The sequence below is a fragment of the Carassius auratus genome, unplaced genomic scaffold (assembly GCF_003368295.1).
Source record: "Carassius auratus strain Wakin unplaced genomic scaffold, ASM336829v1 scaf_tig00217305, whole genome shotgun sequence".
Lineage (NCBI taxonomy): Eukaryota > Metazoa > Chordata > Actinopteri > Cypriniformes > Cyprinidae > Carassius > Carassius auratus.
This window is the reverse complement of record NW_020528991.1, coordinates 1,816-15,000: the sequence shown is the minus strand read 5'-3', so window position 1 is coordinate 15,000 and position 13,185 is coordinate 1,816. Positions and strand designations below refer to the sequence as shown.

The following is a 13,185-nucleotide window of genomic DNA, read 5'->3' as shown; positions in this document are numbered from 1 at the left end:
AGCCAGTTTTACTCATTGAAAAGGGCTTAGTGTGGTAGCGTTGCCTCTATTTCCGGAAGGTGGAAGGCGGAAAAAGGAATGGAAAGAAACTATCAACCTGGTAGCGTGGCCGAGTGGTCTAAGGCGCTGGATTTAGGCTCCAGTCTCTCTGGGGGCGTGGGTTCGAATCCCACCGCTGCCAGCTCTGGTTTTAATTACAGAGGCCCTGTGTGTACTCGATGAAGGTTCTGAAAACGTGGTGAGAGTACACTTTGCCTTTCAGCGGCCAGGTGCTCAGCCTATCTCCTTTCTGCTAAAGCAGTCAGACTGAGTCCTGCTCCCGGGGCACTGTTCTCCTCTGTGGTTAAGTGACTACTGAAAGTTTCATTGCTGACGATTTTAGTCAATCCTGTGTTGATCTGTTCTTCAGAACTCGCCTCAGACTTGCTGTGACAGCAACATTGCCGCAAGCCCTAACCTGCTAGGGATCAGGTTTGTTTTACGACAAACAGGATTAGAATGCAGCTTTTCGCCCTAGTCAGCATCAGGGAGGCCTTTCCACCGGTCTTCGCGAGCCGGAGAGCGCAGGAGTGCAGGGTAGCGTGGCCGAGCGGTCCAAGGCGCTGGATTAAGGCTCCAGTCTCTTCGGGGGCGTGGGTTCGAATCCCACCGCTGCCAGTAGATGCTTTTGGAAGGCTGCGCAAAGTGATGCTGCGTGAACGTCCAAATTCAGCCGCTTTTACATTCCTTGCAATTTAGCCAAGTCGGTGCTGAAAGCCTGTCACGGCCTCTGCTCCTTCCTTACAGATGCACCGTGTTGAAGCAGGGACGTCAATAGTTTACAATCACAGTGAAGTTACTTCAAAACAGGAAAAATCGCTTGAATAAAATAACAGTGGAAAGCAATAAGTAGGCAAAAGGATGGAAACAGCCAGTTTTACTCATTGAAAAAAATAACAGTGGAAAGCAATAAGTAGGCAAAAGGATGGAAACAGCCAGTTTTACTCATTGAAAAGGGCTTAGTGTGGTAGCGTTGCCTCTATTTCCGGAAGGTGGAAGGCGGAAAAAGGAATGGAAAGAAACTATCAACCTGGTAGCGTGGCCGAGTGGTCTAAGGCGCTGGATTTAGGCTCCAGTCTCTCTGGGGGCGTGGGTTCGAATCCCACCGCTGCCAGCTGTGGTTTTAATTACAGAGGCCCTGTGTGTACTCGATGAAGGTTCTGAAAACGTGGTGAGAGTACACTTTGCCTTTCAGCCTTGGCCAGGTGCTCAGCCTATCTCCTTTCTGCTAAAGCAGTCAGACTGAGTCCTGCTCCCGGGGCACTGTTCTCCTCTGTGGTTAAGTGACTACTGAAAGTTTCATTGCTGACGATTTTAGTCAATCCTGTGTTGATCTGTTCTTCAGAACTCGCCTCAGACTTGCTGTGACAGCAACATTGCCGCAAGCCCTAACCTGCTAGGGATCAGGTTTGTTTTACGAAAAACAGGATTAGAATGCAGCTTTTCGCCCTAGTCAGCATCAGGGAGGCCTTTCCACCGGTCGTAGCGAGCCGGAGAGCGCAGGAGTGCAGGGTAGCGTGGCCGAGCGGTCCAAGGCGCTGGATTAAGGCTCCAGTCTCTTCGGGGGCGTGGGTTCGAATCCCACCGCTGCCAGTAGATGCTTTTGGAAGGCTGCGCAAAGTGATGCTGCGTGAACGTCCAAATTCAGCCGCTTTTACATTCCTTGCAATTTAGCCAAGTCGGTGCTGAAAGCCTGTCACGGCCTCTGCTCCTTCCTTACAGATGCACCGTGTTGAAGCAGGGACGTCAATAGTTTACAATCACAGTGAAGTTACTTCAAAACAGGAAAAATCGCTTGAATAAAATAACAGTGGAAAGCAATAAGTAGGCAAAAGGATGGAAACAGCCAGTTTTACTCATTGAAAAAAATAACAGTGGAAAGCAATAAGTAGGCAAAAGGATGGAAACAGCCAGTTTTACTCATTGAAAAGGGCTTAGTGTGGTAGCGTTGCCTCTATTTCCGGAAGGTGGAAGGCGGAAAAAGGAATGGAAAGGAAACTATCAACCTGGTAGCGTGGCCGAGTGGTCTAAGGTGCTGGATTTAGGCTCCAGTCTCTCTGGGGGCGTGGGTTCGAATCCCACCGCTGCCAGCTGTGGTTTTAATTACAGAGGCCCTGTGTGTACTCGATGAAGGTTCTGAAAACGTGGTGAGAGTACACTTTGCCTTTCAGCGGCCAGGTGGCCAGGAAAAAAATAACAGTGGAAAGCAATAAGTAGGCAAAAGGATGGAAACAGCCAGTTTTACTCATTGAAAAGGGCTTAGTGTGGTAGCGTTGCCTCTATTTCCGGAAGGTGGAAGGCGGAAAAAGGAATGGAAAGAAACTATCAACCTGGTAGCGTGGCCGAGTGGTCTAAGGCGCTGGATTTAGGCTCCAGTCTCTCTGGGGGCGTGGGTTCGAATCCCACCGCTGCCAGCTCTGGTTTTAATTACAGAGGCCCTGTGTGTACTCGATGAAGGTTCTGAAAACGTGGTGAGAGTACACTTTGCCTTTCAGCGGCCAGGTGCTCAGCCTATCTCCTTTCTGCTAAAGCAGTCAGACTGAGTCCTGCTCCCGGGGCACTGTTCTCCTGTGGTTAAGTGACTACTGAAAGTTTCATTGCTGACGATTTTAGTCAATCCTGTGTTGATCTGTTCTTCAGAACTCGCCTCAGACTTGCTGTGACAGCAACATTGCCGCAAGCCCTAACCTGCTAGGGATCAGGTTTGTTTTACGACAAACAGGATTAGAATGCAGCTTTTCGCCCTAGTCAGCATCAGGGAGGCCTTTCCACCGGTCTTCGCGAGCCGGAGAGCGCAGGAGTGCAGGGTTGCGTGGCCGAGCGGTCCAAGGCGCTGGATTAAGGCTCCAGTCTCTTCGGGGGCGTGGGTTCGAATCCCACCGCTGCCAGTAGATGCTTTTGGAAGGCTGCGCAAAGTGATGCTGCGTGAACGTCCAAATTCAGCCGCTTTTACATTCCTTGCAATTTAGCCAAGTCGGTGCTGAAAGCCTGTCACGGCCTCTGCTCCTTCCTTACAGATGCACCGTGTTGAAGCAGGGACGTCAATAGTTTACAATCACAGTGAAGTTACTTCAAAACAGGAAAAATCGCTTGAATAAAATAACAGTGGAAAGCAAATAAGTAGGCAAAAGGATGGAAACAGCCAGTTTTACTCATTGAAAAAAATAACAGTGGAAAGCAATAAGTAGGCAAAAGGATGGAAACAGCCAGTTTTACTCATTGAAAAGGGCTTAGTGTGGTAGCGTTGCCTCTATTTCCGGAAGGTGGAAGGCGGAAAAAGGAATGGAAAGAAACCATCAACCTGGTAGCGTGGCCGAGTGGTCTAAGGCGCTGGATTTAGGCTCCAGTCTCTCTGGGGGCGTGGGTTCGAATCCCACCGCTGCCAGCTGTGGTTTTAATTACAGAGGCCCTGTGTGTACTCGATGAAGGTTCTGAAAACGTGGTGAGAGTACACTTTGCCTTTCAGCGGCCAGGTGCTCAGCCTATCTCCTTTCTGCTAAAGCAGTCAGACTGAGTCCTGCTCCCGGGGCACTGTTCTCTGTGGTTAAGTGACTACTGAAAGTTTCATTGCTGACGATTTTAGTCAATCCTGTGTTGATCTGTTCTTCAGAACTCGCCTCAGACTTGCTGTGACAGCAACATTGCCGCAAGCCCTAACCTGCTAGGGATCAGGTTTGTTTTACGACAAACAGGATTAGAATGCAGCTTTTCGCCCTAGTCAGCATCAGGGAGGCCTTTCCACCGGTCTTCGCGAGCCGGAGAGCGCAGGAGTGCAGGGTAGCGTGGCCGAGCGGTCCAAGGCGCTGGATTAAGGCTCCAGTCTCTTCGGGGGCGTGGGTTCGAATCCCACCGCTGCCAGTAAGATGCTTTTGGAAGGCTGCGCAAAGTGATGCTGCGTGAACGTCCAAATTCAGCAGCTTTTACATTCCTTGCAATTTAGCCAAGTCGGTGCTGAAAGCCTGTCACGGCCTCTGCTCCTTCCTTACAGATGCACCGTGTTGAAGCAGGGACGTCATTAGTTTACAATCACAGTGAAGTTACTTCAAAACAGGAAAAATCGCTTGAATAAAATAACAGTGGAAAGCAATAAGTAGGCAAAAGGATGGAAACAGCCAGTTTTACTCATTGAAAAAAATAACAGTGGAAAGCAATAAGTAGGCAAAAGGATGGAAACAGCCAGTTTTACTCATTGAAAAGGGCTTAGTGTGGTAGCGTTGCCTCTATTTCCGGAAGGTGGAAGGCGGAAAAAGGAATGGAAAGAAACTATCAACCTGGTAGCGTGGCCGAGTGGTCTAAGGCGCTGGATTTAGGCTCCAGTCTCTCTGGGGGCGTGGGTTCGAATCCCACCGCTGCCAGCTGTGGTTTTAATTACAGAGGCCCTGTGTGTACTCGATGAAGGTTCTGAAAACGTGGTGAGAGTACACTTTGCCTTTCAGCCTGGCCAGGTTCAGCTCAGCCTATCTCCTTTCTGCTAAAGCAGTCAGACTGAGTCCTGCTCCCGGGGCACTGTTCTCCTCTGTGGTTAAGTGACTACTGAAAGTTTCATTGCTGACGATTTTAGTCAATCCTGTGTTGATCTGTTCTTCAGAACTCGCCTCAGACTTGCTGTGACAGCAACATTGCCGCAAGCCCTAACCTGCTAGGGATCAGGTTTGTTTTACGAAAAACAGGATTAGAATGCAGCTTTTCGCCCTAGTCAGCATCAGGGAGGCCTTTCCACCGGTCTTAGCGAGCCGGAGAGCGCAGGAGTGCAGGGTAGCGTGGCCGAGCGGTCCAAGGCGCTGGATTAAGGCTCCAGTCTCTTCGGGGGCGTGGGTTCGAATCCCACCGCTGCCAGTAGATGCTTTTGGAAGACGCTGGCCGCAAAGTGATGCTGCGTGAACGTCCAAATTCAGCCGCTTTTACATTCCTTGCAATTTAGCCAAGTCGGTGCTGAAAGCCTGTCACGGCCTCTGCTCCTTCCTTACAGATGCACCGTGTTGAAGCAGGGACGTCAATAGTTTACAATCACAGTGAAGTTACTTCAAAACAGGAAAAATCGCTTGAATAAAATAACAGTGGAAAGCAATAAGTAGGCAAAACGATGGAAACAGCCAGTTTTACTCATTGAAAAAAATAACAGTGGAAAGCAATAAGTAGGCAAAAGGATGGAAACAGCCAGTTTTACTCATTGAAAAGGGCTTAGTGTGGTAGCGTTGCCTCTATTTCCGGAAGGTGGAAGGCGGAAAAAGGAATGGAAAGAAACTATCAACCTGGTAGCGTGGCCGAGCGGTCCAAGGCGCTGGATTAAGGCTCCAGTCTCTTCGGGGGCGTGGGTTCGAATCCCACCGCTGCCAGTAGATGCTTTAGGAAGACTGCTGTGGCTGCGCAAAGTGATGCTGCGTGAACGTCCAAATTCAGCCGCTTTTACATTCCTTGCAATTTAGCCAAGTCGGTGCTGAAAGCCTGTCACGGCCTCGGCTCCTTCCTTACAGATGCACCGTGTTGAAGCAGGGACGTCAATAGTTTACAATCACAGTGAAGTTACTTCAAAACAGGAAAAATCGCTTGAATAAAATAACAGTGGAAAGCAATAAGTAGGCAAAAGGATGGAAACAGCCAGTTTTACTCATTGAAAAAATAACAGTGGGAAAGCAATAAGTAGGCAAAGGATGGGAAACAGCCAGTTTTACTCATTGAAAAGGGCTTAGTGTGGTAGCGTTGCCTCTATTTCGGAAGGTGGAAGGCGGAAAAAGGAAATGGAAAGAAACTATCCAACCTGGTGCGTGGCCGAGTGGTCTAAGGCGCTGGATTTAGCTCCAGTCTCTCTGGGGGCGTGGGTTCGAATCCCACCGCTGCCAGCTCTGGTTTAATTACGAGGCCCTGGTGTACTCGATGAAGGTTCTGAAAAACGTGGTGAGAGTACACTTTGCCTTTCAGCGGCCAGGTGCTCAGGCCTATCTCCTTTCTGCTAAAGCAGTCAGACTGAGTCCTGCTCCGGGCACTGTTCTCCTCTGTGGTTAAGTGACTACTGAAAGTTTCATTGCTGACGATTTTAGTCAATCCTGTGTTGATCTGTTTCTTCAGAACTCGCCTCAGACTTGCTGTGACAGCAACATTGCCGCAAGCCCTAACCTGCTAGGGATCAGGTTTGTTTTACGAAAAACAGGATTAGAATGCAGCTTTTCGCCCTAGTCAGCATCAGGGAGGCCTTTCCACCGTCGTAGCGAGCCGGAGAGCGCAGGGGTGCAGGTAGCGTGGCCGAGCGGTCCAAGGCGCTGGATAAGGCTCCAGTCTCTTCGGGGCGTGGGTTCGAATCCCACCGCTGCCAGTTGATGCTTTTGGAAGACTGCTGTGGCTGCGCAAAGTGATGCTGCGTGAACGTCCAAATTCAGCCGCTTTACATTCCTTGCAATTAGCCAAGTCGGTGCTGAAAGCCTGTCACGGCCTCTGCTCCTTCCTTACAGATGCACCGTGTTGAAGCAGGGACGTCAATAGTTTACAATCACAGTGAAGTTACTTCAAAACAGGAAAAATCGCTTGAATAAAATAACAGTGGAAAGCAATAAGTAGGCAAAAGGATGGAAACAGCCAGTTTTACTCATTGAAAAAAATAACAGTGGAAAGCAATAAGTAGGCAAAGGACGGAAACAGCCAGTTTTACTCATTGAAAAGGGCTTAGTGTGGTAGCGTTGCCTCTATTTCCGGAAGGTGGAAGGCGGAAAAAGGAATGGAAAGATATCAACCTGGTAGCGTGGCGAGTGGTCTAAGGCGCTGGATTTAGGCTCCAGTCTCTCTGGGGCGTGGGTTCGAATCCCACCGCTGCCAGTAGATGCTTTTTGAAGGCTGCGCAAAGTGATGCTGCGTGAACGTCCAAATTCAGCCGCTTTTACATTCCTTGCAATTTAGCCAAGTCGGTGCTGAAAGCCTGTCACGGCCTCTGCTCCTTCCTTACAGATGCACCGTGTTGAAGCAGGGACGTCAATAGTTTACAATCACAGTGAAGTTACTTCAAAACAGGAAAAATCGCTTGAATAAAATAACAGTGGAAAGCAATAAGTAGGCAAAAGGATGGAAACAGCCAGTTTTACTCATTGAAAAAAATAACAGTGGAAAGCAATAAGTAGGCAAAAGGATGGAAACAGCCAGTTTTACTCATTGAAAAGGGCTTAGTGTGGTAGCGTTGTTGTTCTTCTCTCTGGGGGCGTGGGTTCGAATCCCACCGCTGCCAGCTGTGGTTTTAATTACAGAGGCCCTGTGTATACTCGATGAAGGTTCTGAAAACGTGGTGAGAGTACACTTTGCCTTTCAGCGGCCAGGTGCTCAGCCTATCTCCTTTCTGCTAAAGCAGTCAGACTGAGTCCTGCTCCCGGGGCACTGTTCTCCTCTGTGGTTAAGTGACTACTGAAAGTTTCATTGCTGACGATTTTAGTTGATCTGTTCTGCACAACTCGCCTCAGACTTGCTGTGACAGCAACATTGCCGCAAGCCCTAACCTGCTATGGATCAGGTTTGTTTTACGAAAAACAGGATTAGAATGCAGCTTTTCGCACTAGTCAGCATCAGGGAGGCCTTCCACCTGTCGTAGCGAGCCGGAGAGCGCAGGAGTGCAGTGTAGCGTGGCCGAGTGTGTTTGCACGCGGTCTGGTTGCAGAAGTTTAAATATTTGAACGCGCCCAAGGCTCAATTTGGTTCTAAATTTTCACGTACATATGTGATCGGAACTCCATGCAGCTCCCGCACTACTTTCTAGCCGCAAACCTGTATTTAGCATCTTCACCTGAAAATGTATTGATTTATGACGCACGGTCTGCGCCGCTAGAGGAGGTGGCCTCAAACTGCGCCTCGGCCGGAAAAGCTGCGGTGAAAGGCTGAGCCACGGCGGGAAGTGAGAGAGGCTTGCTGCAGTAAGAACTGAGGAGCGGGCTGGTTGAATGCCTGCTGGTGCTGCGATTCTAGCGTCAAAGAGAGCCCGGTCTTGATCGGATCAATCGTGGTGTCAAGCGAGGCGAGCTCGAGCTTTGCGCGGTCAATTGGCCATGACGTGTGGCTTGGCAAGAAGAGCCGCTGTTGCGATGACGTTTGATGGTGCTCAACGGCCGTGTTTAATGATCATAGTCAGCAAAATTAGCAGATCTGAAAAATCTCCTTTTGTATGGATCTCCTTGCTGGAAGGAAAATTTCGTCTGTGATAAGATGACAGACAGCGCGAACCGGGATGCTGAAAACTGTCAATGAACAGAGGTAGGTTCTGCTGTTATTTATACCTTGTCATGAGTTGATTACTGATTGGTCTCCACTTGTGTTAATCAGGTTAATGAACTGCGACTGTTCCTCCCGAACTTTGTTATAAAACAGCATTTGTTGCTGAAGTGATGGGGTTTCATGGCGTTATTCCTGACAGGCGTGTAAACGGCTGGTTTTAGTGAAGTGCAGAGGAGCTTCTGCCTCAATGGTGGAAATGCAGCACTATTTTGGCCTCGGTGCTACAGGTCTGAGGCTATTAGCCCTGCCCGGCTCATTTTAAGCCCTGGCTCACACTGGTCCGAGTGGAAAGGCGACTAGTGATCTGACTGTCCCAGGTGTGGGAGGGCTGCGGCCCTAGGCACACTTAGTGCTGGAATACATATGATCCAGTCTAGTTTTCCCTCTGGTTGCACTCTTGAATTTAGGTAGAACTGTTTTCAGACATGTCTGATTAAACCCGCTATGATGTGCACTCCGTACTTTACCCAGGAACTAGGGACTTTGGCCTGGTAATTGTTGTGTTTCCACCGCAGGAACCAGGAACTAAATAAAGTTCAGGGTAAAAAAATGCCCCTCAGAAAGTCCCTGCTGGCGAGGTGGTACTTTTTCAAAGTTCCGGAACTTTCGGGGGCGGGACTTTGGGGCTAAACATCCTGATTGGTTGAGTTCACGCAGCATTGGTTGAGTTTAACCACCATTTATTCGGATAAACATTTTCAAAATATTACTGTTATTGTGTCATGAAATGTAATTTTAAAAGTATTTCAGGCTAGAATGTAGTTGTTTAAAACTCATATCTTGTTTATTTATAAAGGGAGCGCCTATTTAAAAAAAGTGTTTCGCCGATCTCGAAGACGGTGAGCTCCACACGATCAGCGGGAGCTCAGTGATCATCTATCCGACGAGAAGCAGCCTTACCCCGGATAGACCTTCTGATATGTGCCACTGGCTCTGATGTCTCTTTAGTGGTTAAACATAAAATATAATTCAGCTGCTGGGTAAATCTAACCGGTTTTCTTTGGTCTGTATTCAATTTATCTATAAGCTAAAATTAAAATAAAAAGGCAAGTCTAATATTTCGTTTCATTGTAATGGCTGTATATAACATTACACATATCCCTGAACTAAGTACATTTCTGCAGCTGTTCTTATGTTTAAATGAAAACAAAAGGAGGCAGTGGTATTTTATATCCTATATCCTATATATTAGCTTGCTTAGTTGGGGTCACTTCATCTACAGCGATATCATTGACTTGATTGCAAATAAAAACAGACACTATTTAAACTGAACAGAGATGACATAACTGAATTCAATGATGAACTGCCTTTAACTATCATTTTGCATTATTGAGACACTGTTTTCCAAATGAATGTTTGTTCAGTGCTTTGACGCAATGTATTTGTTTAAAGCACTATATAAATAAAGGTGATTGATTGATTGATATCGTTTTATTGTAAATATACTGAGGGGAAAATTGCAGTAGCCAAATCCATCTGAGTTCACGCAGCATTGGTTGAGTTCAAACACCATTTATTTGGATCATTTTCAAATATTACTGTTACTGTGTCATGAAATGTAATTTTAAAAGTATTTCAGGTGAGAATGTAGTTGTTTAAAAACTCAAATCTATGGTTATTTATAAAGACAGCGCCTATTTAAAAATATATTTCGCCGATCTCGTAGACGGTGAGCTCCACTCGATCAGCGGGAGCTCAGTCCTCATGTATCCGCAGAGAGCAGCCTCACTTCGGCTAGACCTTCTGATATGTGCCGCTGGCTGTGATGTGTCTTTAGTGGTTAAACATAAAATATAATTCAGCTGCGGGAAAATCTAACAGGTTTTCTTTGGTCTGTATTCAATTTATCTATATGTTAAAATGAAAATAAAAAAAGGCAAATTTATATAATATTTCGTTTAATTGTAATGGCTGCATATACACATATCCCTGAACTAAGTACATTTCTGCAGCTGTTATTACGCTTAAATGAAAACCAAAGGAGGCAGTGGTATTTGATATCCAATTTCGTGTTATTGTAAATATACAGAGAGGAAAATTGCAGTAGCCAAGACGAGCTGACTGAAGTTATCAAGTACACTGCTGTTTATAGATTTACCGGACTTGCGTCGTCGCGGAAATCACACTCCCGAGACGAATGCACAAAGTCTGAACTAACTACCGAGGATGCACGTCCAAAATCAGCATACTTTTTTTTAAATCAGCGGTACTTTGTATTGAGAATCGCGCAGACCTACGTCACCAGTCTATTTGCCTAATCTTCCCGGTACTTTACACTGGGGTGGAGATGCAGAAAGCAACAGGTCTGGGGGGGAAAGTTCCTGGAAAAAAAGTTCCTGGTACAAATGTTCCGGGTAATTCGGTGGAAACGCGACAAATAGTGCTATGTAACTGAGTGAGAGCAGCACTAGCATTAGCATCTGATGGGATGTACACCGCAGTCACCGCATTACTACTTTTAGCTCTCTCTGTAAATAGAACAGTCTACTTATAACAGACATCAGTTCTAAGTCAGGCGAGCAGTACGTGTCTATAATATTGCTGTTGTTACACCAATCGTTGTGCACAAAGATGCAAAGTCCCCCTCCTCTGCTCTTACATGAGTCTTTGTTTCTTTCCTGCTGGTGGATTGCGTGTCCTGATAGTTTGACCGCAGCGTAAGGAATTACAGTGTGCAGCCAGGTTTCAGTTATTATCATCAGACAGCAATCCTGAACAAGACAATTTATTGCTAACTGTAGCTCCAACTCATCCATTTATGGATCTGGCAGTTATTGATGTGGCAATGGTGACAAAGATGCTCAGAAGCAGTGGTTTAAACGGTTGTTTATGTAGCCAAACAAGTAACGTTAGTCCTGCCCTGCATCCTCATTTTTGCTTCCTCTCCGTCCGCCACCTGCATCAGCTGCATGGTCTGATAACAATCGATGGAGATCACAGTGCTCTTGCTATGTCCTTCGGTATGTTGTGAGTCCACTGAAAATTAGTACGCTTGCACTGAGATCCATACTCTATTAAGTTCTGACGTTCGTAGGCAATGTATGCATTACATGTCTCGACAAACAAATTTGAAAACAAATATAAAAACACAAAAAAAAAAAAACACCAAACAGGAGAGCTAAGAGCCGCTGCGTCTGCGTCTTATGGCAGGTCCTACAACTTGTCCCTTTAAAAGTGTGACTGCTTTAAATATATATGCATGTTAATATGGCAAAATTAAATGAAAAAAAGAAGTTCTCTTCTGATGTAAATTTAACGTCCTATGAATTAATGCAGCCTCCTCATTTACAGGATTCTGTGTAAAAAGACCAATTTTGTCACATTTACAGTGTCTGCATGATGAAAAGGAAAGTGGTTTGTGAGAAAATTATCTGGTTTCCGTTTGCATTTATATTATTTTTCTTACCCCGCTGCAGATAATTGGGTTGTCTACTTGAGAAGAGTGAAAAGTGCCTCCTAAAGACATCTAAAAACATGAGAAAAATCCTTTCCACAGACAATCTGCATCCAGAGGAAGATGACATCTGATGAATACTGATATGAAAATAAAGTATTTTCACTTTGACAACAAAACACACAGCATGTCCATGACTTGGAGGCGTAGCACAATACTACAGTGAGAATCAAAGTTACACCTTCTTTCTTTGTGTAAACATTTGGTGGTGTTATACAAATCTTCCCACACAGTGATCTAGACGTGTCACTGTGTGTTTAAATGGCGGGGATGAGTCTTAAGTTTTATAAGATCTTTTCAGGTTTATCACTTTAGTTGTTGCAACTTTATGGATCTTATCTATTCACAAACAGCCTGTAACACTCCAAAGAGAAAGGAAAACTTGAAATCGCATCATATGACCCCTTTAATGTATTTTGTCTTGGCAGAATAGATCTGCTACAATGCTGCTGCTGTGGCAGAGCAAGTACAGAGACTTGCTACTGCAAATACATCCACAACATGCTGCTGTGAGCATGTAAGAAATATTGCTGCTTCTCTAAAGAGTCATGTGAACCTCATGTGTGCCTATGTGTGCCTGGGCTAACACGCTGACCAAACTCTAATTAGACACTCAATTTTCTGAACTGTACAGCACTGTGAGAGCAAACGTCACACGAACAACATTTCTACAAACTACACCAGCCATAATGCATGTTATTTGGGACTACAACAGCCTTAATGATTTCTCTCCCACAACACTGTCATTGATATAACCGTGATAAGCTAATGCTTCTGATGCTGCGTGCAGCTAAAAAATCAACCAAACACTAATCACAATGAAACATCAACTTTTGAAATAAGGAATGTAAACAGTGAGATAACGCCAATGTACATGGTGAACCCCCTCTAAAATGCATACATAAGAATGCTTATTTCATTTAACTTGTTACATGTCTGTTACAATTAGGGTAGGGTAGGGTTTGGTCATTTGAATTTTATCAGATTCTGCTTATCGATTCCGATTCTTATCGATTCCAATAAGATTTAAAAAATCCAATATAAAAAAAAACATTTAGATGATAAACATGTATTCTGTCTTTTTACAAAGCATGCTGTTGCAGATGAATAACATGATCAAAAATCAGCAGCCTACAAAATACTGCAAGAGGAATTTTGCCTGGGCTTTAAAAAAATACCATAGCAAAAACAACTAGATTAATATACATTTTAAATATTAAAGTGTTAAAGAGAAGTAAACTCAGTAATAAAAGAGATAGGAACAAACACATAAATTAGCAATATCATAAATAAATAAAGAAACTAATCAAACGTTTAAAAACACTGCATAGTTTTCTTTTTTAATGACAGGCAGCACGTTGCCTCTTTAAGCAAAAATACTGTACATGTGTTTTCTTTCTCATCTGTTTACGTTCAGGTAAGACAAAAACGTGTTCATGATGATATAT

At 45.3% G+C, this 13,185-nt stretch overlaps 13 non-coding genes across 13 annotated transcripts; all 13 read left to right on the top strand.

The window, feature by feature from the left end:
* Positions 1 to 99: 99 nt before the first annotated feature.
* Positions 100 to 181, top strand: trnal-uag (transfer RNA leucine (anticodon UAG)). The gene has a single exon. It is a non-coding gene; the product is annotated as a tRNA-Leu (tRNA).
* A 394-nt stretch (positions 182 to 575) lies between these two features.
* Positions 576 to 657, top strand: trnal-aag (transfer RNA leucine (anticodon AAG)). The gene has a single exon. It is a non-coding gene; the product is annotated as a tRNA-Leu (tRNA).
* Positions 658 to 1,071: 414 nt separating this feature from the next.
* On the top strand, positions 1,072 to 1,153 carry trnal-uag (transfer RNA leucine (anticodon UAG)). The gene has a single exon. It is a non-coding gene; the product is annotated as a tRNA-Leu (tRNA).
* A 397-nt stretch (positions 1,154 to 1,550) lies between these two features.
* trnal-aag (transfer RNA leucine (anticodon AAG)) lies at positions 1,551 to 1,632 on the top strand. The gene has a single exon. It is a non-coding gene; the product is annotated as a tRNA-Leu (tRNA).
* A 415-nt stretch (positions 1,633 to 2,047) lies between these two features.
* Positions 2,048 to 2,129, top strand: trnal-uag (transfer RNA leucine (anticodon UAG)). The gene has a single exon. It is a non-coding gene; the product is annotated as a tRNA-Leu (tRNA).
* Positions 2,130 to 2,371: 242 nt separating this feature from the next.
* Positions 2,372 to 2,453, top strand: trnal-uag (transfer RNA leucine (anticodon UAG)). The gene has a single exon. It is a non-coding gene; the product is annotated as a tRNA-Leu (tRNA).
* Positions 2,454 to 2,845: 392 nt separating this feature from the next.
* Positions 2,846 to 2,927, top strand: trnal-aag (transfer RNA leucine (anticodon AAG)). The gene has a single exon. It is a non-coding gene; the product is annotated as a tRNA-Leu (tRNA).
* Positions 2,928 to 3,342: 415 nt separating this feature from the next.
* trnal-uag (transfer RNA leucine (anticodon UAG)) lies at positions 3,343 to 3,424 on the top strand. Its single transcript has one exon. It is a non-coding gene; the product is annotated as a tRNA-Leu (tRNA).
* Positions 3,425 to 3,815: 391 nt separating this feature from the next.
* On the top strand, positions 3,816 to 3,897 carry trnal-aag (transfer RNA leucine (anticodon AAG)). Its single transcript has one exon. It is a non-coding gene; the product is annotated as a tRNA-Leu (tRNA).
* Positions 3,898 to 4,312: 415 nt separating this feature from the next.
* Positions 4,313 to 4,394, top strand: trnal-uag (transfer RNA leucine (anticodon UAG)). Its single transcript has one exon. It is a non-coding gene; the product is annotated as a tRNA-Leu (tRNA).
* Positions 4,395 to 4,793: 399 nt separating this feature from the next.
* Positions 4,794 to 4,875, top strand: trnal-aag (transfer RNA leucine (anticodon AAG)). Its single transcript has one exon. It is a non-coding gene; the product is annotated as a tRNA-Leu (tRNA).
* Positions 4,876 to 5,293: 418 nt separating this feature from the next.
* On the top strand, positions 5,294 to 5,375 carry trnal-aag (transfer RNA leucine (anticodon AAG)). Its single transcript has one exon. It is a non-coding gene; the product is annotated as a tRNA-Leu (tRNA).
* A 1,391-nt stretch (positions 5,376 to 6,766) lies between these two features.
* On the top strand, positions 6,767 to 6,846 carry trnal-uag (transfer RNA leucine (anticodon UAG)). Its single transcript has one exon. It is a non-coding gene; the product is annotated as a tRNA-Leu (tRNA).
* The last annotated feature ends 6,339 nt before the right edge of the window (positions 6,847 to 13,185 follow it).